Source organism: Meriones unguiculatus, chromosome 2, assembly GCF_030254825.1.
Source record: "Meriones unguiculatus strain TT.TT164.6M chromosome 2, Bangor_MerUng_6.1, whole genome shotgun sequence".
NCBI classification, from domain to species: domain Eukaryota; kingdom Metazoa; phylum Chordata; class Mammalia; order Rodentia; family Muridae; genus Meriones; species Meriones unguiculatus.
In genome coordinates this window covers 131,433,467-131,458,139 of record NC_083350.1, presented here as the reverse complement: position 1 = coordinate 131,458,139, position 24,673 = coordinate 131,433,467, and the positions used below count along the sequence as shown (strand labels likewise).

Genomic DNA, 24,673 nt, shown 5'->3' with positions numbered 1-24,673 from the left:
GAAACAGGTTCATGTATTTATTTTGGATATTTTCTTTTCCCTCTCTAATCTCCTGAGAGGAGTGTGGCAAGTGGCTAAATACACAGGCGTTGGACACAGACTGCCTAGGTTCAAATTTCTGCTTCACTATTATCTTCAGTTTCTTTTTTTCTTTCATACTTAATTTTTTTTTTTAACTGAACATTTATTGGTCAGGTGTGGTGGTACACACCTTTTATCCCAGCACTTGGGAGGCAGAGGCAGGCAGATCTCTGTGAGTTTGAAGTCAGCCTGGTCTACAAAGTGAGTCTAGGACAGCCAAGGCTACACAGAGAAACCCTGTCTCAAACAAAACAAATCAGTATAAACCATTTATTTGGCGTGTGTGCATGCTATGCCACATGTATTGTGAATATCAGAGAATGACTTATAAGAGGTGGTTCTTTCTTTCTACCCTGGAACCCCCATTATGGAAGGTGAGAACAGACTCCCAATAGTTGTCCTCTGACATTCATACATGCGCGCGCGCCCACACACACACACACACACACACACACACACACACACACTTGTGCAAGCACACTTACATATATACACTCAGGCATACACAGGAGATATAGACAAAATGTAAAATAATAATAGTTATTATTTATTAATTTATAATTTAATAATAATAATAATAATTATTATTATTAAATGAATTTGACAATCATTTACCACCCAGGGTAATTCTGCACATAGTGCTTTGAATGTGAAACGGTCTCCTGTAGTCTCACGTGTTTCAGTACTTTGTCTTCAGGTAGTAGCTCGGATTTGGAAGGTTGTGAAACTTTTAGAAGGTGAGGTTTCTTGTTTGTTTGTTTGTTTGTTTGTTTGTTTGTGTTTTTGAGACAGGGCTTCTCTGTGTAACAAGCTCTGGCTGTCCTGGACTCACTTGGTAGACCAGGCCAGGCTGGAACCCATAGAGATCCACCTGCCTCTGCCTCCCTGAGTGCCACTGAGCCCAGCTTTTTGATTTGTTTTGTTTTGTTTCAGAAGGTGGGGTTTCATTAGAGAAAGTGAGTCACTGGGGGGTGGGCCTTGATGGTTTTTTTTATAGCTTGACCTCACTCTTGTCCATTCTGAGTTTCCTCAGACTTGCTGCCATGCTACCTACCATGACAAATGGTGAGCAGAAATAAACTATCCTTTAAGTTGTGTCTCGTCGGTGAAATTTGGTCACAGCAGTGAGACACAAAACTATGTGCAGGGAAAGCTCATTTTTTTCCTTGCAGGGCAGGTGAGCAGCAACAAAGGCAAGACTTTGGTTCTGTGTCTTGTGACAGGCAGCAAGTGATGAGGAAGCTGGCTGGGAGGAAGTGAGACACATTACTAGCGATAACACACAAAGCCAAAGTGCCCACCTCCAGGTGTTCGGCCGTGAACAGGATGCTGAGGAGGCCACGGCACGGAGGCAGGAGTCAAGAAGGGAACACAGCTCAAACCAAGAGCACACACAGAAACTGCTCCTGAGGTCGTGCCGATGGTCAGCGAGGACACATGTGTGCTGGAGCTCCAAGCATTCCGATAAACAAAGAGAGGGTATTGTTTCTCAGTTGGTCTGGTCTTTTCTTTCTCTTTCTCTTTTCTTCCTTCTCCCCCAGCCCCCTGTATTCAGGGAGTAAACTTAGGTGTTGCAGGATATTGGATTCCATTGTGAACCCTGAGATTGTGAACTGTAAAAAACTGTCTTTTGTTTAGCGTGGTACAGCCCTAACATACACCTTTAATTCAATAACTTTCTGTTTATTATAAACAAATAATTATGGTGTGGTTCAGTCCTAGCACATGCCTTCAAACCTAGAGCTTTCTGTACACAGGATTTAATGAATTTAACCACAGGTCAAGAGGTGGAGCAAGAAACCAATTGTCAGGGATTAAATAGTAAGGAGGGTTGGAGGGTAGTTGAAGGGTATTTAAGACATCCTGGAGAAGAAGAAGGAAAATTTTTGTTTTTTAGTCCTTTGATTTTTGCCTTTTGGTTTTCTCCTCCTGGGCTGCTGGGTGAGCGAGCAAGCCTTCTTCCTGGGCTGTCAGCTAAGCCAGTAGCAAGCTTTTGGCTGTTTGGTTTTGGCCTTTTACTTCTGGAACATAGGCTGAAAAGAAAGGTCAGCTGGGTGCTTTTTCTGCCTCTCTAAGTGAAGAGCAAGTTTTCACCCCAGCATCTGGCTCCTGAGTATTTTTACAGTTGGGATTTTCTTTCTTTCTTTCTTTCTTTCTTTCTTTCTTTCTTTCTTTCTTTCTTTCTTTCTTTCTTGCAACACCTAGGGCCTTGCACATGCTAGGCCAATGCTTTTACCACATTCCTAGCCTATGTTTTTCCCCCCTTTGGAGACAAAGTCTTGATGAGTTATTCCTGTTGGGCTTATGTCTTAACTTACATTTATTTCTATTGCTGTCATAAGACACCATGACCAAGGCAACTTATACATGAAAGAGTTTGTTAGGAGCTCATGGCTTCAGTGGGCTAAACTCTATGATCATCATGGTGGTGAGTACAGCAGCAGGCAGGCAGGCATGGTGCTTGAGCAGTAGCTGAGAACTCACATCTGGATCCATAAGCATGAGGTAGAGATAGACTAACTGAGAACCCTCCTACCACCACCACACAAACACACACCTTCTTCAACAAGGCCACACCTCCTAATCCCCCCAAACAGTTCCACCAACTAGAGACCAAGTATTCAAATATATGAGTCTGTGGAGCCATTCTCAGTCAAACTACCACACCTTGAATTCATTTTGAAGTTCAAGTTGGCCAAGAACTTCAGCCTTGCTGCTTTACCCTTCCAGATACTGGGATGACAGAAAAATCTGTGTCACCAGGTTCAGCTATCTAATTGACTTTTATTCTTGCTTTTATGGGGTTTTAAATGCACCAAACGATCAACTTGGAGACATTTATTTGAAAAGAAATATGTGGTATAATGTATCTAATGAATTTATAAAGTGAAGAAAGATGCAAATATATTGAATGTGGATCCATTCTTGGGAGCCTAAAGCAATAGGCCCCTTTGTATTCATTGGAAGCATTATCAACATTACATGGTACTCACCAAGGGCAGGGCATCTGGGAAAGTAATAAATTCAAGAAGACAGTTCAAATGGTAGAGTGCTCACCAAACATTTATAAGACTGTGGTTTCAATCACCCTCACCACATAAACCAGGCATGTACACACCTGTTATCCTAGCAACTCAGGAAGTAGAGGCAGGAGAATTGGAAGTTCAAAGTCATTTTTGAACATAGTGAGTTCAAGACCAGCCAGGGCTCTGGAGCCCTGTTTTGAAAACAAGACAAACCTGAGGTTGATACTTGTATGAAGGTGCCTATGCTTGTAAGAATACTCTATATTTGAAAAGTGGAGATTCAGCACTTGGTCCCTCAGGCCATTTCTTTCTCATCTACATGGAGCTGAGCTTTATTAGATTTTCTTAAACTCCAAATGTCATGATCTATTGTGATTTTTTTGTGACAGCCTGAGGAGACTCTTACATTCCTCCTACAAAGCATTTCTTGTCACCCCCTTGTAGGTTTAGGAAAGCACTCTGGGTCTGAACTACAGAAAGGGAAGTTTCTGCTTTCTAAAATGTTTACTCTGAAACTTTGCATCTTACTAAGTTCTCAGGAACTGTAAGAATGCCACTGACTTTTAACCAGCTAGGTCTCTAACCTCAGTAAGCATAAGACACTGTTTTTATAATTACATTACAGGGCTGATGGTTTTCCATTAACCCAATAGTCACAGGTCTTCATGAAGTGCCTTCTGTAGTGGGCTACTCAGCAGCACTCATATTCCATCCTTCCATGTGCAGATTTCTTCTCCGCTTGGTGGGATTCCATTCTTCATTCATTTGCTTCAGGTATTCCCCATTTCTTTGGGCTGCCCTTTTCGCAGACTGCTTGGATATTTGTGTTTTCTTCCCTGCTTAGCCATGATGGTCTTCCTTAAGCCCTAGTCACTGTGACCCCTCACCTTCATCTGGCCAACATTGTATTGATTGAATAGGGATCATCAAGCTGGTTTGATAGCCCCAGCTCTCAGACTACGTACAAGTTCTATTGAAGAATCGTAAAATAGTCCCAGGGTTGTAAAAAAATAACAAAACAACATCGACAAACCTTTCAAGAAATGCCAGTGATGGAGTAGCCAGTTCTTTAATTCCACCGAAAAGCAAGAGTAGGCTTTGACCAGGAATTGCTCTGCAGCTCTGTGAAAAACAACAAAGTTCATTGAGCTGACTCTTTAGAAAGAATTCTCAGCACTAACTTTATGCTAAGCTGTTGCAGGTTTTGTTTTTCTAAGAAGCTATTTTAAGAATGGATTTCTTCCAGTCTTTTTCTCAGTGATAAGATGGGGGTGTGGAACATAGCCTTAGTTCTGAGACAGCTGGTTGCCAATTAAACAGAAAGACTATAAAATCATGTGTGGGTATTTTCCCATAAACAACAGGCAACCCAGGAGGCAGAGGAAAGGCTCTAGGAAAGAAAGTATTAAGGTCAATGTGATGACTAATCTTGGTTCTGAAATTGACATACTTAGGAGGAAGGAACCTCTGTTAAGGAATTGCCTTCATCACATTGGCCTGTGGGCATAACTGTGAGGCATGCTCTTAATCGTTAATTGATGGAAGGGCCCAGCGTACTGGTGGTTGTGACGCCCACGTGTAGGTGGGACTAGCCTTATACAAGAAAGGTAGAGAAGCAAGCCAGTAAGCAGCATTCCTCCACGGTCATTGCTTCTGTTCTCACCTTCAGTTCCTGCCTCGACTTCCTGCTCTGACTTCCCTCAGGGATGGACTGTGACCTTGGAATTTGTAAGTTGAAATAAACCCTTTCCTCTTCAACTTGCTTTTTGTTGTGATGCTTATCACAGCAACAAGGGGAAGTCTAGAGCCATCGGTTAAGTGGTGAGCAACCCGTGTTCTCTATAAAAGAGAACTATAAAAAAAGAGCGCTCTATAAAAAAAGAGCTCAGTAGGATGGAGACTACTACAAGATTTAAGGGCAGTTAATAAAACTGTGCAGGGGGAATACCCTTTATCTCCACCATTTCCATCAAGGCCCTTCTTTTGTTTGTTTTCAATGTCCCTCTTTTAGCAATAGGCATTGAAGGCTGCTTTCTCTCTATTTCTCTTTATCCATGGGATCGCCAGTGCTTTGAGTTCTCCATTATCAACTCTGGGTCAGCCTTCCAATAGGAATATACAATCCTCCACCAAGCGATGGCAAATGGTCTCACAGACTGCCAGGAGGCCATTGCCACAGCATTAAGGCCCTACTTAGACAAAGGTCTCCACACTTATCATTACATGGATGATATCTTGGTGTGGAGAGACTCTTCACCTTCTCCCCCAATTTAAGGTTCCACTAATACCATCCCTACACTCCCTAGGACTGAAAATAGCTCCTCACAAAATACAGCTTATTCCACCAATTGCATTCTTGGGAACAGACATTTCCCTCACCTCAGTATGCCCTCTTAAACCCACACTTTCCTTCCCTCAAATCTTAACTCTTGCCTCCCTAAAAAGCTTTTTGGAAAACCTTAATTGGCTTTGACTGTGGTTTTCCAGTACCCTACAGCTTCTCTTTGATCTCCTAAAAGAGGATAAAAACCTTTCCTCCCCATGAGCTCTCTTTTCTGAGGCAGTTGAGGCTTCAGGTGCCATTATCGCAGCCCTAAAAGACAAGACGCTCTCTAGGTATGAGCCAACAATGCCGGTACAGCTTCTTATTTTTAACTCTTCTCCTGCCCTCCTGGGAACAGTGTGTCAGCCCCAGAGAGTGCAGGAATGACTCCACACCCTAGTGGGCGGTGCACCTAGAATTCTGAGGTCAATGCACTCACTGTTATGTTTAAGAATAGAAGGCATAGAGCCCTGCCAACCTTAGGAAAATAACCCAATATTCTTGTCACCCCTTTTTTCTCTCCAAAATTCAATGGTTATGCAGAAATCACTTCTGCTTTGCTATTAGCTTAATAGGATTCCCCAGACAAATTGCTAATCATTACCCTACTGAAAAATAGGTTTCTGTCCTACCTCTGTTGTGGTGGCTACCCCCATTCCCCCCTGCTCTTTACAAAGAAGCGTATCACTAGGACACCCTCAGTATGAACTGATGGAGGAAAGAGGGGATCTATGGCAATAATGTACTACTCCCCGGGGATAAACTCTCATTATTCAGTTCAGAGAATTGCCCCATCACTGCCCCCAATATAAGGAACTATATACTATTTAGCCCTCAAGGAAGTCAATGGACCCTTTAATCTTTTCTCAGACAGTGTATATGCTGTTAATTTTCTTCCCTGGTTATCAAGATCCTTTGTCAAATTAGACCCCAACCCACTATGTCCTTTGCTAGTAGCTCTTACAGGGAAGAGCCACCCCCCTCTAAATCCAGCAAGTCAGATCTCACAGTTCTCTGCCAGGTCCAATATCTGAGGCAAACGCACTGGCTGATAGGATTGCCTCTACAGTTGCCATCAAGCAACTTGATCAATTCCATTCATGCACACACACAAATATAGAAAGGGCTTCAAGCCCATTTTCCCGCACATCCCTCTTGCTTAACTTTAGAGGATAATAAAGAATGTTCCTCTTGTGTATTCCTTACTACTGCCACAGCTCTACAAACTATGGACACTAACTCCCATGATCTCAAATCTAACACTTTCTGGCAAATGGATGTCACCCATATTGCCCAATTCTCCCACCAAAAATATGTCTTTGTCACTGCTGACACACACTTGCATTTCATATGAGCTACAGCCCAAACAGGAGAAAGCTTAAAAAGATTAATTCACCACATGCTCTCCACCTTCGCTGTCATGGGCATCCCTCAGCAGAGGAAAACTAATAATGGCCCTGCTTTTACGAGCTCCCAGTTCAAAACCACCTGCTCACGATGGGAAGTTGCCCATCACAGAGGTAGTCCTTATCATTCTCAGAGGCAAGGAATCATAGAACACATCAAACTATAAAATCATAACTCAAAAACAAAAACCAATTGTTTCCCCCTCCCCCCGCCTCCCGATTATACACACATGCAATTAGCCATGGCACTAGCCACTCTAAATATATTTAATTTTTATAAAAAATCCAAACCTGCTCCTATCTCCCTTAACAGGCATACATTAGGAGTAACTCCTCTCATCCTAGCATGATGGTGAGATCCCTTAGAACATACAAAGGACCCGAACCGCTCTTCATGACAGGAAGCAGTTGTGTTTGCCTGTTTTTACAGAACCTGCCCAGGCCTATTTGGATTTCAGCCAGAAGTGTCCAGCAACACCCCACCAACCGAGAAGATGTCTTGTTGACAGGTCAAGGACTAAGGAAGCGAGGAGCTCCACCCCTGATGGGACACAAGAAGTGCTGGAAGAACATCCGTGGCCATGCCCCAGGCCATGTGCCTCCCACAGTCCTCTTTCTCTCTCTTACATCCTTATGGCTGTCTTTGTCTTTGTTTTTGCATTACAGTCTAACTTGATTGTACAGATACTATGTACACACTTAAATTTTAAAAGGGTGGAAGCAAAAAAGATGACTGTTGGGGATATTTAGCATACAAAGACATTGGTCCTTATCATTGACTCACAGATATGAAAAAAAGATTCTTGAGATTAAAGAACAGAGTTGAAATGGAAATGATGAAGTGACAACTCAAAAAGCGAGATAAACTTTGATAATCTTGTTTTCTCTGGTTTGTGCTGAAAACGAAGGTGCCTTCTTTCCTGGTGTTTGCTTTGCTCTAACATTAACCTAAGAAGTTGTTCTAGTAATACTCTCTGTTCAAACATAAGAATTATTCAGGCCTATCAACTTTTTTTCCTGGCCACTCTTGGGACCCCTTCAATAATTCTGATATCTAAGCCAAGTACTAGGTTTGTCCAGTCTTGTGGTACATTTAAATATTTTGTTCTGAATAATTTAGTCCCAAAAAAGGAACCTTACCCAATTAGTGTTTCTAGGTTGTTTTCATTCATATTCTCTTAGTGTTATTATCTGTGTGCTTGTGTGTATATAGTGTATGTACATGCTCAGAAGTATGGATGTGTGTGTGTGTGTGTGTGTGTGTGTGTGTGTGTCTACTGTTTGCATGTAGAGCTCTGGGGACAGCCTCAGGTACTGGCCTATAAGTGCTTTCTACTTTGGTTTGAGACAGTGCCTTTCACTGGCCTGGAACTTCATCATAGAAGCAAAGCTAATAGGGTCTGCCAGTCTCCAGGGCCCACCTGCCTCTGCTTTCCACTTTCCCACCGCTGGAATTGGGGGCACACATAACTCTTCCTGCCTTTTTAACATAGCTTCTGGGGATCTAACCTCAGGCTCTCTGCTTGCAAGGCAAGCACTTTACAAACTGAGCCTTCTCTGCAGCTCGTAATATTACTATCTTAAGAATAATTAAAAAATAAAAAAAAAAAACAGAAGAAATTAGTGTTAGAATACTAACTATTATAACTGAACAACTTTTGTTGTGTTCATGGTTATTTTAGATGGAGGTGGGGGTGGGGGAGTTGCTCCACAACGTAGCTCAGTTGACTTGGAACTCACTGTGGAGCTATGATTTTCCTGCCTCAGCCTTCTAAGTGCTGGAGTTCCAGGCAGCAGCACCATGGCTGAGCATAAGTAAGGTACTGACTTGATCTGAGCCTTCCCAGTTTCTTCACAAGTATCTTTTCTTGTTGTAAGAGCCATCCTAGGAGGTCAGCTAGTTTTCTGATTGCATGTCCTTAGCTTCCTTATCTGGTCTTTTGTGATAAATGAAGTCAGATCTTTGGAGGCTAGCACTCACTTCAGTTTATCTGCTGAATGACTTCTTCTGGTGAAATTAAAGTTCTGCTCATTCAGCTTGAACACCACAGAGTGATATATAGGTCCTTTGCTGGGCATCAGGTTGGCTCATGAACGAACATGTCTCATGTTCTGTAGAGTCTAGCACAGAAGACAGTTGCCGAGTTAACCACTACAGGGTTGAACTGAGGGATCTGTCTCAGCTGACTTGGCTGGGAAGAGTCTCTCAAGGAATGCCTATGCTCTCACTGGGGAAGAGAAGATGGACCCTGCCCCTTTTTGTAGAGAAGAATAAACAAAAGTCCGGGCATGGCCTTGACCTCTCGATCTTAATCAGATTGCAAAGCCACACTTTATGCGTAGCAAATGTCAGTTTTTACTTGGCAGAAAGTGTTGAATTGAATCATTTCTAGGTAAATCCAACCCAACTCAGAATAGTCTCACCAGGTTCATGTTAATAACTCACTCATATTCACACTGAAACCTCTCCCTTCCTCCTTCTTTCCTCCCTTCCCTCCCTCCTTTCTCCTCCCTCTTTCTGTCCCACCTTTCTCATCTTTAGTCCACTTCTCTCAGGACATGGTGGGAGTAGATATTCTTATCTTTCCTCCTTGTGCAGCCCTCTCCCTGTTCAAGGACAGTGCACCCCTTCCTTTACTCCTTTTGGACTTCTGTCACTTCAGATATTTCCCCCTAATGGCCTTCTGGAAGTGGGGAGACCTTGTCTGTACTGAGCACCAATGTAAGAAGCCCCCGACTTCTCCTGACAGCTTTTCACCTGAGTCTTCTAAAACGCAAGGCAGCTCTTATTTATACACTCACAACTCAAGGAAAAAAAAAAAAGGACTTTCTACGATTCTATATTCTCATTTTGGTTCCCTTGAAATCTGATTTACAAATACTTGAATTATTAGAGATCGTTGAGATGCTATTTAAGAAATATAGTAAATAGATTCTTATCCCACTGATCCACAAATGTACCTGACACTCCTCTTGCCTGGATAATGTCTGCACATAGATTCATTGGGATGTATGACTTTTCCAGATTTGACATTCCCAGTTTCAAATATTTGCTGATGACCTCAAAGATTCATGATGAGTAGCAATTTATTCTTCTGCTTAGGCAGACTTGAGCTGTTTCAGATTTGCACTGCCCAAAAGCCACTTAGCTGGTATGCGTGCTTAGGTGACTGCCTGGGTACCTGCTTGGGATTATAGGCATGTTCTACCACATCTGGCTTATGTGGTTCTGTTGATAGAACCCAGGGCTTTGGGAGCTAGGCAAACTCCAGATCAGCTGAGTTACAGCCCCTGTTTAGCATTGCGATTTTAAACAAAATAAACTTCCTTTTGGTTCTGGAAAGAAGGATTGGGGGCCATATTTTGATTTTCCTACATGGAAAAACTGCCTTTGGCCACTGGTGCCACAGATCCTGGCATGGTGAGCTGGAGTGGGAGAGGGTAGGGGACAGGGAAGCGAGGGAGGGTTAGGGTGGGGTCAGGACTGGACTAGGCAGTATTCATGCAGTGGTGGTCATTCCCAGCTGCAGCCACTCCTCTGTGCTCCCGCAGGCATTTCTGCAAGTACAGGGACATCCTCATTTCTTGGAGGTGAGGGGGTGGGGGATGGTTTTCTGAATCCAGACCCCCTACATGAAATTACGTGTCAAAAGCCCTTTTCTGTTCTGCTGTAGGATACAGAGAAATTCTCCTGTTAAATACAACAAAATGAACCAAATAATCCGACCCACTGAAGAGTTCCACAGAGGACCAAGAACAATTCTTCCCACAGCTTTAGACTCTCGTCCTACTGATGGATTTTCTGTGAATCCCAAGATGAATCACAAGTGTTTTCCTCCTCTTCAAATCTCCCAGCTCTGCCTGTACTCTGGGACACTCCATAGATTTTTCTCTTCATGAGTAAAAAAAACCCAAGGTATGGAAAAATTCAGCACTCTAGCTTTTGGAAAAAGAAATGTAAATATTGATTAACTTCTGTAATAGAACTATTTTTAAATGTTTTATTTATTATTTCTATCATTGTTACTACTACTATTTGTGTGTGTGTGTGTGTGTGTATGTATCCATGTGCTATGGAGTATGTATGGAAATCACAGGACAACTTGCTTGAGTCAGTTTTATCTTTTTACCCTGTTGACTCTGAGGACTAGACTCAGGTTGTCAGATTTTATGTGGCAAGTGATTTTAGCCACCGAGCCATCTTGCTGTCCTGTTTCTTTGGCTATTGAGACTGAACCTCAAGTAGCCTGGTTGGCCTTAAATTTACTATATGAAAGTGATCTTGAACATCCTCCTGTCTCCACCTCCCTAGTGCTGGGATTACAGGTGTGTACCACCAGGTCCTGCTTCCTAATCATTCACTTGATTCCTTTCCCAGGACTGGTCCTTATAAGAAAACTCCCTAGTCGCTTCTTGGTTGCCATGACTTCACAGGTGTTTCCAACTTTTTGGTATTGCAATATTTGACTAGCACCACCACTAAAGTGCTGAGGTTACAGGCTCCAGTCATGTCACCATGCCTGGCTCTGCATTCTGTCTCCTGCCCCCAAATACATCCTCACAGTACAGTATTAAAATCACACTCTCAAGTTGTAGATATTATAAACCACATTTCTACATGGCATGGCACTGCCATTGCCTTTTGCAGCATTCTGTCAAAGAGTTACAAGCAGCATGCATTAAATTTCACATGCCCTTTAATTTATTTTATCTCTTCATTTGCATTCATCTATTTTATAATCGTTCATTCTGGTAATAAAACCTACAGGGTTTTAAATTGAGCTAAAGTCCCCGATGCTTTGGAAGAATTTATGCTGCATAATTGTACTGGTTTCCCTGAAAACAAATAGCAATGAAGGATTTATGTATTCTTTACAGGGGAAGAGTCAAAGTCTTTCTCACAGTCCTCAGGTGCTATACTGGAGAGCTAGCTCCATAGGTAGATTGCAAAAGCAAGGACTGGAATTCAGAGCCCCATGTCCGATAATATAAAGGCCAGGCCAACATGGCAACCTGCCGCTAACCCACGGCTCTCCTGAGGTGGAGACAGGTTATCCCTCAGGGAAAGCTACATTGAAGACTAGCTGAATCACTGAGACATCCTGTCTCAGTAAATTAAGTAGAGAACAAGTGAGGAAGACACTATCCACATATGGGTATGCCACACACATGAGAACACACATACAGGCATACACAGATACATGAAAAAAGTTTCTCTTGGAGCTGCTGAGATGTCCCAGCAAATAAAGGCTCTTGACTCCAAGCCTGATGATCTGAATTTGATATTGGAAGGAAAGAAGTAGCTCTTGCAAGGAATCTTATGACCTCCACATGAATACTCTTCCACTAATGATGATGATAATAACTATAATAATAAAGTTATCTAGAATTTGTTTTTGACTTATTGTGAGGGAGGAATTTAGAAAAAGAAGGGAATGTAAAAATATTGGAACAATGATGCAGATGGTGGCAGCTTTCTGAAAATTTCACCAAAATATTTGTGTAATAGCTTCATGGTAGAGACATGGAGAAGGACTGAAACTAACTGAGCTAACTGTGAGTTCATGGTAGACCGAGGGAAAATTGTCCTCCTCTCACAGGAACATTGTGATTGGGTCTAAGTGTTGTGTTTTGAGTTTATTAATCATTATTGCCTGTAAACTTAGGAGCTTTGGAAAATGACTGTATTAGGTACTTTTCAGTTGCTGTGAGAAAACAGTATGACCAGAAGCAGCTTGCAGAAGAAAGAGTTTATTTTGGCTTCTGGTTCCAGAGGGGTAAGAGTCTATCATGGCAGGGAGATATAGCACCAAGCAGCAGGCATGGCAGCCAGAGCAGGAAGCTGAGAGCTCTTATCTTTAAATGCAAACTTGAAGCAGGAAGCAAACTGGATGTGGGGTGATACTATATACATTCAAAGCCCACCCCAGCGATGTATTTCCTCCAGCAAGAGCACATGTTCTAACCCTCTCCAACAGTGCTGTCCACTAGGAACCACTTTTTCAAATGTCTAAGCCTCTGGGGTACACACTTACTGAAACAATACACGTTTTCTGGAACATGAGAGTCACTCAGGGAGGTGGTTTCCGTTTAAAGTATTCAGTGAGCTTGCGCTTGTGTTGAACTGTCTGCCCAGCCTATGTCTCCTTTGAATCATCCACGGGGTAGTGATGATTGTCTCGGCTCCTTCGTGTGCTCTGGACAGGTTTGAGGTCCTAGCTGGCTATTTGCTAGACTCTAGTTCCTTACAATGTGAATGACTGTGTATGTGACAACCTGCTCTTCTGACATGACAGCCAGCTTCTCCCAGGACAGAGCAGTCTAAGACAGAGACAGACAGACAGACAGACAGACAGACAGACAGACACACACACACACACACACACACAGAGAACGAGAGAATCAGAACAGAAAATAGGTTAAGAACCAACTCTCAGAAGCAATACTGTTCCTCTCTTTGTGACATGAAATGAGCACTCTGCACACTATCCCACCAGAAAAGAAAGCATAAAGGATCTTTATCCAGCAGACTCATTGAGGAGTGTGTACCTCAGGGTCCAGACTTTAGGGCTGAGCTGCAGCCTATCTAGGCTATCTTCAGACCCACTAGGTAGTAGTTTCAGATACTGCTGCCTTCATCTCCTAGGTGCTCTGGTTACAGGCACACATACCCACCTCTGGGCTAGGCAGCACTGGAGCTCAGATCCAGCACTCCACCAGCTGAGCTCCCCTCAGCCTCCCAGCTGAAGATCTGAGCAGTGGGCCAGACTAGGGCTTGGGCCTAAGCTCAAATCTCAGTGATACAGGAGATGAGGTGCATCATAAGGAGAAGGACTGAGACTAGAAGTGATTTCTTTCACCTGGAAAATGTGGGGTTTGTTTTTGCTTTTGCACGGTGCATTAGAGAAAGCAAAAGGAAAGGAAGTGGCTGGTTGGTTGTATGTCTTAGTGCTTTAAAAATTAGAAGAAGAGTGCAGTTCAAAGCAAAAGAATGCACAGACTTTCAGCCATGTTTTCAGCTATCTCAATGTTTTCTCAGCCAAGGAGGAGTTAAGCATTAGTTCAAACACAGAAAGGGACTTGGGAGAGGTTGGGTTCATCAAGGAACCCAGAATCTGACTGCAGCTGACAGTGGGAACTCAGAGCTGCTTTGGGCATCTGTGAGGAGTTTGCTTTTCTCTTGAAATGCCTTCTGGTATTTTTCTTGACCAGTTTCTCTGTGTGCTCATCTTTCATGTGGCTCAACATGACCCCCAAGCTCTAGCTTCTCATCACAGCCGTGAGGCCCAGCACTCACTGCAGGTGATAGTGTTCATTGGGATGTGAAGAGAGAGAGAGAGAGAGAGATCTTACTGGCTGCTAATCAGTAAATGAACAGCCTGGCCCAGGGTTGTCTACCCATGAGCTGGTTTCATGGAAGCTTTGTGGAAGGAACTCTGAGAGAGACAGGCAATTAAATTATAAACCAGTACATGGTTTCTTCCTTTCAAAAAATGTTTTATTGTTTAAAACAATTCTAACTTTAAATATGTTTTGATCATATTTCCCCTCCCCCATATCTTTCCAGATCCTCTTCTTCTCCCTACCCACCCAACTCTTAAGTTCGTTCTCAAACAAACAAGCAGAAACTCAATACAACAGAGCCCCCCCAAGCCAAGAAAACAAAATGAAACACCACCTAAAAAGAACAAACAAACCCCACCCCACCAAACTGTAACCAAATAAAAACACACACAGAAAACTATGGAATCCATTATGTGTTAAGTCTTCTACTCCTGAACTTGGGACCTGCCCTGGAATAGTTGATATACACAGTATCACTCCATTGACAAAAACTGATTTTCCCTCTCCCCACAGGTATAAGTGACATTTCAGTTGTTAACCTTTACTCTAGTGGCTAGGTTTTCATTCATTCATTTATATACATATATATGTATATAAAACACTAAATGAAATACAATTAGATAAAATAAAAACTATCACAATGAAGTTTGACAGTGAGACCAACAGAAGAAAAAGAGTCCAAGAGAAGGCACAAGAATCAGAGACCCACTAGTTCACACACTCAGGAATCCCATAAAAACACTAATCTGGAAGCTGTGATGTATATGCAGAGGACCTCGTGCAGAGCTTGCAGGCCCAGTGCTTGCTGCTTCAGTCTCTGTCGGTGCATATGAGCTTGGCTCAGTTGCTTTAGGGGATCTTTTCTTAGTTTCCTCCATTCCCCTCTGATTGTTCTACTCTTTCTGCTTCCTCTTCTGTGGGGTTCCTTGAGCACTGGGGGTGGGGGTGGGGTTATGGAGACAGCCCACTGAGGGCTGAGTGTTCCAAGGTCTTTCACTTCCCTCATAATGTCTGGCTGTAGGTCTCTCTCTCTCTCTCTATTTGTTCCCATCTGCTGCAGGAGGGAGCCTCTCTGATTTTGCTGGCTGAACGAGGCACTTGTAGAAAGGGCTCTGAGGGAGACAGGCAATTAAATTAGACCTGGTTTCTTACAATAAGTGGTGAGTGAGTTTGTGGACAGTCATCTGCGAACCCCTTTGCATTCGGAAGGAAAATGGTGCAAGACTGTCATAGCTCCTTCCTTTTCTTGTTGCTGTGGTAAGTGTGTTGGCAAAATCAGCTTTAGGAATTGCGAGTTTGGTTGTGCTCACAGTTCAGGGGTCTAGCCCCTTATGGTGGGGAGGCTGTCCTAGCAGGAGTTCTAGGCAGGCGGTCATGTTGTGTGGAGGGAGGAGAGAGAGCGCGGACACAGGTACTCTGCTCTCATTCTCCTTGTCCTGCAGTTTGGGACCCACGCCTATGGGATGGCGCCATTCACTATTAAATTGGGTCTTCCTACCTCAGTAAATTTGATCAAGATAAATTGTGGAAGACATGCCCGGAGGCTAACTTAATCTACATTTCTTACAATGGTGCCTGGAGGCATGTCTCTTAGGTGATACCAGACCAGGCCAGATAGATGATTGCCACTAGCTATCAGCAACCGAATGGGATTGGGCCAATATGAGGGATCTGCCTGTGGCGACTCTTATCAGAACTAATGCATACACTTTGAGGTGGTAGTTCCAGGCTTTGAGAGTGCACAGAGCACAAAAAGAGAGGAAAAAAAAAAAAAAAGGTCTAATTTACCGTGGAGCAAAACCTCTAAGGGCTTCAGTAGTGACTACTTTCTTTTATCATCTCAAAAGAAAAGAAAAAAAAATATTTGCAGAGAAATACAAAATGCAAGGCTGGGGTGTAGCCCACTTGGCAGAGTGCTTGCCTTTCAGTGTTGCATAAAACATGGTGGAGTGTCTCTGCACACAGCACTCCATGGGGGGTGGTCAGGAGCTCACATTTATTTTTTTTGGATGCATTACAAATTTGGTGCTAGTCTGCGATACATGAGACTCAATCTCAATCCTAAAAAAGCAAAGAGAAAAGTTTAATGTAAAGTACGTGGTACATTCTACACACTGCAAAGAGTGTTTCTTAAAGGAAATAAATTCAGCCTCGTGGGAAATCAATTCTGTTAACCTTCCTTATTTCCACTCATTTCATGCCAGTTCTTGAAAATTTCAGCTGATTTGTGTTTGGGAAGGGTTGTTGTAGTTTAAAGTGTGTGTGTGTGTGTGTGTGTGTGTGTAGGTTTGTGCAGGTGTCCAAGAAGACTAGATGGAGGCATGGGATCCCCCAGAACTGGAGTTATAGGTGTTTATGAGTTGCCTGACATGGGTGCTGGGAATTGAACTTGGGTCCTTTGAAACTGCAATAAGTGGTTTTGACTACTGAGTCATCTCTCCAGGCCCCTGTTGCTATAGTTTAAACACATAGAGGTCACAGAAGGTTAGAGCCAGGAATCCAGTGCCTGCTGAGAAAAGTGGGCCTTTTGTGACCATCATTCAATCATTCTTTGAACAAATATTTGCTTGGTACCAGTACAAGTTTCATAAATATTAAATAACTCACCCCAAGTTACTAATTAATTTTTATCAGCTAATTGCTGAATTTGCAAGAAAAATCAATAATCTTTCCACTTATGCGTTTCATATTGAACAGATTTCAGGAGATCACCCTCAATTACTAAACACACTAAAGCAATCGTTTTCCTATATGAAACCTGCGGAAAGAAGTAAAGACTAAGACTGAATTATCTATTGCTATTTAAATAAAAAAGAATTGCATTTGCTGAAATATTTTTTAAAAGTAGAAAAACCCAACTCATGGGGCTGACAAGTTGGGTCAGTGATAAGATTCTTCCTTTGAAAACACGAGGACCTGAGTTCAGACCCCTAGCACCTTTGTAAAAGCCAGGTGTGGCAGAATACATCTATAATCCCCAGTTCTGGGGAGGTAGAGACAAGAGGATCCCTGGGGCTTGCTGGCTGGTCAAGTTAGTGAACTGATGAGTCCTTGTCTCAAAAACTAAGGTGGAGGTTAGAGGACGCCTGCTGTCCATCTGCCGTCTGCATGCATTTACATAGGCAAGTATACTTCTACCAGGAACATGTATGTGTGCCTGTGCTTGCATGTACACACACACACACACCCCTCTGAATCATTTTGGGTAAGTAAAACCTTTTGTTTCTCTTCCCTTTGGTTAACAGCAGGGAGAATTACTTCCATAGTGCCACCTTGGTTCCTCCCACTTTCCCAGCCTTTGTCTCATTGGTGTGTGAATGTCTGGAAATTTCCGGTTCTTATGATTCTGATCATGACTCTACTTCATCCAGGTGCTGCTCCATTCAGATAAAGCAAGTTTGGATAAAACCTTTATCTTTGTTCTCCAGAGAGAAAAAGGGAGGGTGGAGATGTTCAGTCCTCTGTTTCCATTAACTTTCAGAGGAAGGAAGCCCCAGAGAAAATATTCCTGTGGCGGAGAGACTGGAAGACTAAGTGAAGGATGCCATTTGCTCAGCTTCCAAATACCCTGACTTCCAGATCCATAGGCACCCACTCCAGGAGCTCACTTTGTGCGAGCAAGGTACCCCATAATGGAGCTGCATTGTGAACCTTACCCCCACACCGTCCCCACGGCCCCTCAATGTTCTCATTCTTAATGTGTTTCTGGGCCATTTTCCCCTCCAAGATTCATTTATAGGACTAAAGACATTATATGAAATTATATTTGTCTTTAAATTATTAAAAATTTAGTGAATGCAGAAAATTAAAATCACAAGTAATCCAATTTCCTAATGAAATTTAGAGTTTACATTTTGGTTTATAATTTCCAGTGTCTCTTCCCTTATGCCCCAGGGCTCCTTAGAATAGCAATGACTGCAGAAGAAACATATTCTAGAGAAGCCACAACATTTGTCATGCCAAAAATTCTACCCAGCAGAATCCAAACAAGCCCTGCATTAGTTATTTTTATATTGCTGTGATAAAACACCATGGCCAAGGGTTTATTTGGGCTAATGGTCCTAGAGGAGTAAAAGTCTGTCATGGTGGGAGAATGGATATATTTGAATCACAAGCACAGAACAGAGATAGTGAACTGGGAAAAACAGGAGGCTTTTAAAACCTCATGTCCCACCCCCATGACATACCTTTGCCAGCAAGTTCATACCTTCTAATTCTATCCAAACAGCACCACCAACAGGGGACCAAGTAGTCACATGCCTGAGATCATGGGTGACATTTCATTGAGACCCCATATCTGAAAAATCAGGTTTGAGCCCATGTATACCTCTAGGTCTTAGTCCACAGACAACTTGCAAGAAGTGAAAACTGGGGGCTGAGGATGTGTCTGGACTGGCAGAGTGTCTGCCTAGAATTCTTAAAATCCTGGGTTGGACTCCTCCTACCTCTTCACAAACCAGGCATGACTGCACACTCCTCTAACCCTAGTTCTTGGAAGGTGGAAACGGGAGGATCAAAACCGGAAGGTCGTCTTCTGCTACATAATTAATTTGAGGTCAGCACAAGATGCTACACATGTCCCAGTCCTACAAAAGGAAAATAAATAAAAGTGCTGTGGGGATGGAGATGGTCTCGCTGGTAAAGTTCTTCCATCGCAACCCTGAGGACCTGAGACAGATCTCCCAGAAGCCATGTTAAAAGGCTGGTCACAGTGGCCTGGGTGCATAACCCTACTACCGGGGAGATAGAGACTTGCGGATTCCTGGCACTTCCTGGCCAGGAGCTTCCTGGTGAGTTTTAAGCCAGTGAGAGGGCCCTTTTCCGAAAATAGGGCAATGAATTGCTGAGGAAAGACTTCTGACACTGAACTCTGGTCATCACATGCACGTGCAAGCACATGTACTTAGAGCGGAGGGAGAATGCTAGCCTTCCATCCTGGAACAAAGAAAAGAAACAATAGTTCGTTCAAAGGCTGGTATTGTGTGCAAGAAGATACAACATCTGTGGCAACCACCTTTGTTTATTCTCTGCTTATTGTCAGGTCTGTTCAGGCTGTAATGAGTTACTGCTTTAGGGCTTTGCATATTGAAATCATGTGTTTTTCCTTGTGATCAGGAACGCAGAAAGAAAAAAGGAGGGGCATTTACCGAGCTATCACACAATTAAGATTATTCATTGTCATGTCTCTTTGGTTTGTTGTGTTTTGTGAAAGATGTGTCTGGTCTCCATTGTTTTTATTATTTTCAGCTGTCCTAATTACTTCTCTCATTTGATTTCAATTCAGCTTTCAAAGAGGCACTGTCTTACCAGGTGGTTATTATGTTTTTTTTTTTTCTCTCTCTCTCTTCTTAAATCCTTTTAACTTTTATTTAAAAAGATGTCGAAAGAAATAACTATTTTGACATTTACTTGTAACATATTCACGACCCCACTGAAGAGGGGTATCTGTGTTATTAATGTGTATTTCTGCCTTTTTTTTCCCCCTGCCACTCATGTCCAAAGTGTAGAAAGTCAGCTCAGCTTTTCAAAATCTTTCATTTTTTCCCTCTGTAAGTTAAATGATAAAGACAGATATTAGAGATGAAAACACTTTCTAAATCAGTAATCTAAACTAATATACAGGTATATATATATACCTGGCTAGTTTTAGGTCAAGTTGGCACAAGCTCCTCATCTGAGAGGAGAAAAACCTCAATTATAAAAATGATGTATTAAGAAAATTAATTAAGAAAAGGTTGTATGAAAGCCTATGGGACATTTTCTTCACTAGTGATTGATAAGCCAGGTCCCAGCCCATTGTGGGTGGTGCCATCCTTGGGCAGGTGGTTCTGGGTTCTATAAAAAGCAGGCTGAGCAAGCCATGTGGAACAAGCCAGTAAGCAGCACTCCTCCACAGCCTTTGCTTCTGCCTCTAGGTTGCAGCCCTGTGTAAGTTTTGGTCTTGACTCCCTTTGCTAATGAACAGTTATGGTGGAAGTGTAAGCCAAATAAATTCTTTCCTCTCAAGTTCCTTTAGTCATGATGTTTTATCACAGCAATAGAAATTGTAACTACGACACAATGCTTGATTTGTTTGTATAAAGTTGGACTTTATTGGGGCTATATTTCAATATCTGAGATATTAAAACTGAAGAGAAAGAAAAAGAGTGGCTTTAGAGGTCAAATGGAAATTAAGGTCAATGTCAGCTTTATGTGGCCTTATGGGCCAGTTTTCTGTTTACCATAGGGAAGTGAAACAAATACTATCTCAGCATTAAATAGCAGCATGATTAAATCCATTCTGTTCTGCTAAACAGACATGTTATCAGATGCCTCCAGAATATTATTTATATTTATCCCCATAAATTAGCTCTGCCCTCAACACTGGCTGGAGAAACTTCTCTCTGCAGTTGGCAGCAGTCAATGAAGAAATTTCTAACTTGTCAGTGTGCTGAGGATGAGTGAAAAATGCTCAGCTCTAAGTGGGACTCCTACACTGACCCCCACTCAAGGATCAGAGACGCTAGAAGTGTGGAGAATGTAAGATCTGTAGGATGGGAGGAGTGCTATCTGGACATGGCCTCACCATTGCCTTCATGAATGTGCTACAGCTGTGGTTTCCTGCACAAGGTCTAAAGGGGCCAAGACAAGATTGGTTAACATTCCAGCAGGTTGCATGAATTGGGATCAGTCAATTATACTGACAGAAAGAAAGAAAAAGAAAGAAAGAAAGAAAGAAAGAAAGAAAGAGAAAGAAAGAGGGAGGTATGAAGGTGAAAAAATTTTGGGAGTGAGTTGGGGGTTGGCAGAGGGAAATTGGGTATAAATATGATCAAGAAACTGTCAAAGAATAAATAGAAGATATTAAAAAATTAATAACTCAGACTCTGCTCTACAACTTTCCTTGTGAGACATGGTACCTATGAACACAGTGCATAGGTGCTTGTGTCTGTTTCTACCAGCCTTCTCTGAGAAGGGACCTGGGTGGCCCTGACCCATTAAAAGGCACCATTTCACCCCTCAACAAGTTTCCTCAGAGCCCCTTCAGTGATTGGCATGATGATGCTGGCTTGTCTGGATCACCTTCACATCTCACTCCTGGATTTTACAAACTGATTGCACAATGGGGCGTGATTTACAATGAGGGGACATGAGATTACAACCTTTACAGTCATGGTCCCAGGAAGGCCCATCACACCACAGTCAACAGCAGGCACACTGCTGCAGAGAGGCATTCCCAGTAGCTTCTCCCAATTTGGCAAGCACTCAGAAGAGCTGATGAGATCCCTGCTCATTCTGCCTGCTTTCCTTTCCTTTGTTTCTTTCTTTCTTCCTTCTTCTCCACCCCACATTGTATGGTATATGTACAGGTACTTGTGGGTTCCCCTGGAGTCCAGAGGAACATATCTATTCCCTCGAGACAAGATCACTTACTGAATCTCAAGTTACTCTAGCTTCCAGAAAGCCCAGCAAACCCCGTTTCTCCTTCTCACAATGCCATGGCCACTCCTGGCTTCTTACAGGGGTGCTGGGAAGTCAAATTTAGGTTAATGTACTTCTACAAGCATGCTTACTGAAATGCCATTCTCCAGCACAGCCCTACCTTTTTCTGTGGTTGTGATCAGAACTACTTTGTGAGAGGGCACTGTGTCCAGGTAGAGGCCCCTTGAGCTTTGGCCTTCTCTATAAAATGGGGCTGTCATTTCTTAGGAGTATATGTCACATGCCTTCAAGATGGCCCCAATATATGTATATTCTCATTCTTTCTCTTGGAGACATTTCAGCCCCGCATCATTTTCACATCACAGCCAGTGGAAGGGTATGTGGAGTCCTCACAAGAGATGGTATAGAGATGTGGTATGGTGTCTTCATGTGATGGTTATTTCTAGAAAAGCACAATACATGAGTATTGTCTGGGACCCTGGGTTTCAAATGTTCATAATGATAATAGTAATACATTTATTAAAATTTGAGCAGAGCCCCAACTTAAAATGTAGGCCCCTTCACAAATGAAATGTAGAAAGGCTTGCAGACTGAGTTTGTGCACCACACATGCTAGCACCCAAATCTATGTATGCGTGTCTCCCATGCGATTGCCAGCTGGAGGTTGTCAGGCACAAGAAAAGGTACTCTTTTGTACACATTTTCCCAGCTCTGGCTTCTCATTCTCCTGTGCCAACTGCTTCCTGCTTCTCTTCTCTTCTTCTCTTCTTCTTCCTCCTTTCTCAGAGAAAGCTTCCTTTGCCTACTAGAGCATGTGCTTATGACACTAGCTGTGACTTATGTACTTATGTCTCTGTGGCAAAGAAGCCACAGAGAGGCTCCAGAATCATGGGGCTGTTGCCTGAATCTTGGCTCTGCATCTGCCTTACTTGTGACATTGGACAGTTATTTTCCTTTGTTTCACTTTCACACATGTAAAGTGAGGTAATAATTGTTGGTATAATGTTCTTTTAAAATGTATACACCTTATCCTTGTTCACTCAAATGCTGATTTCTCCCCCCTCTCTGATTTCAATCCAGATATTGCATTGTGATACTCATTCTAAGCATCCTGTCTCAACTCTTGTGTAAACAGGCAAAAATAAAGCAACTAGACACAATGTTGAGCTGGGAGGAGCCAGAGGACAGGAAAGAGGGGAGGAGCTAGAGGGCAGGAAATGAGTGGGAGGAGAATGGGTGAGAGGAGAGCTAGGAGAGAGAGCTGGAGGACAGATCTTGGAACTACATGGAGAGGTGGACTGGACCTAAGATATCACTAAGAGCAAATATAATGTGGGAAATCTAAATGAGGGCTTGGAGGTTTAGGATGGAGTAACTATTGCACAGCATTATGTTCTAGGTTAACTAAATAAACCCAGTCTCTATGTGGTGATTTGTGTAAACAGCTGTTCAGGACTAACAGCAGCATTACTAAAAGATAATCATTAGTAAATATTAATCGCTGTTTACAACAAATAATGGAGTTGTGCAAGAATCAAAAGCAAACAAAACAAACAAATAAACAAAATAAACCAACCCCTGCCCCTCAAAACAACCTAACAAAAAATAAATCCAATGCTTTTAAAGATTCACATAAATCCAGGAACACTGAATAATTTGATAAATATAACCCTAAAAAGTCCCTCTCTTACCAAAGTGAACTGTGTCTTGGGAGTAGGTTTTGGGGTTCTTTTGCCTGTATTTCTGCAGGCCCAAAATCCCATTGATTGTTTAATGATTGATCAAATGGTGGTCAAGAGAAATGTTGGGCTGCCTGAAGTTCTGGAAGAGAATCAAATCTGGCGCATGTCCCCCAATAGAAACTGTGTAAGTTATGTGTAGGGTAGTGTGACACAAGTGTCCATCCATAGAAGGTTCCATCTTGTCAAACTGCACATGCATTTGGAAGGAGAGAGCCTAAATGAAGAATATTTAAAAATGAGTTCCTTGCTCACTAGCAACCATTCACGAAGTGTTTCCCTAGGGTCAGTAGACAAATGCCAGTGATGGAACTGTGGTCTAAGGGTAACAGGGTCCGTCCCAAGCTGGCATTAAAGCTTGGCAACCTTGTCTCCGTGGTCCTGGCTTTGCAGGTATGAAAAAAAACAAGTTTGAGGGGGCCCATGGAGTCTTGCACCACACTTCCAGAGAGCTGAGACCAGGCAATGCATGGCGTGATTGGAATCTCTCCAAGGAGGACCCAAGAGGCCATGATGTGAAGCTAAAGCAGAAGTTCCAAACTTTGGGATGTTTGAGATGTCAGAATTATGGGACATAGGATGTCCACTGAAGAACACTACAGACACAGAGAGAAGCTAGGAAAAGGGAGGTTAAGTGTGTTGCAGGTAGCATAGCTGGGGCAGCTGGCCTACGCAAGTCCTTTGAAGCCCAGGTAATTCTATCACAAGCTCCAGATAGCACCCATGGAGCTACAGAATCTGGTGTTTGTCCTGCTGGATTTTGCTGTTGCTTTGTTCTGTCTTGCTATTCTCCCATTCTTCCTATTGAAAAAAATCATGTTGATTCTGTGCCACCACATGCCGAAACGGTTTAACTCATGTTTTATTTTATAGGCTCTTACCGTTAAAAGTTTACCTTGAGTCTCAGAAGAAACTTTGGACTTCTAAACAGTGTTGGAACTCTTAAAAAGCACAGAGACTTTTGATGTTGGGTTGGGTGCAATTTTCATTCTGAGATGCCCATGACATTCTGTGACAACACGTAAAAGTGGTGTTTTGTGGTGTCAAGTTTACACAGGCTGAATGTATGAAATTTAATACTGATTGCTATTTTGGTAGAACCTCGAATCATCTAGAAGACAAATTCCTGGGCTTGTCTGTGAGGAATTTCCTAGACGGGATTAACTAAGGTGGGAAGATTCATCTTACGTGTGAGCACCATCATCCCATGCCCATTCGTTACTCTAAGCTTCCTGACCAGGCACACCATGTGACTCACTGCCTTATGCTCTGGCTGTCATGACTTTTTGACCACAATGGACTGTACCCTCCAGCTGTGAGCCAAAATATACC

At 42.7% G+C, this 24,673-nt stretch overlaps 1 long non-coding RNA gene across 2 annotated transcripts in view; it reads left to right on the top strand.

Annotated features, from left to right (window-relative positions):
• LOC132652454 (uncharacterized) overlaps nucleotides 1-24,673 on the top strand; it is a 92,624-nt gene that overhangs the window by 43,804 nt on the left and 24,147 nt on the right. Inside the window, exons 3-4 of one of the 2 annotated variants that reach the window (XR_009590042.1) lie at nucleotides 10,511-10,752; nucleotides 17,662-20,914. This is a non-coding gene — a long non-coding RNA (uncharacterized LOC132652454). Of the gene's footprint in view, nucleotides 1-10,510; nucleotides 10,753-17,661; nucleotides 20,915-24,673 lie in introns of those variants that run through there. The other variant, XR_009590041.1, reaches the window with a different exon arrangement.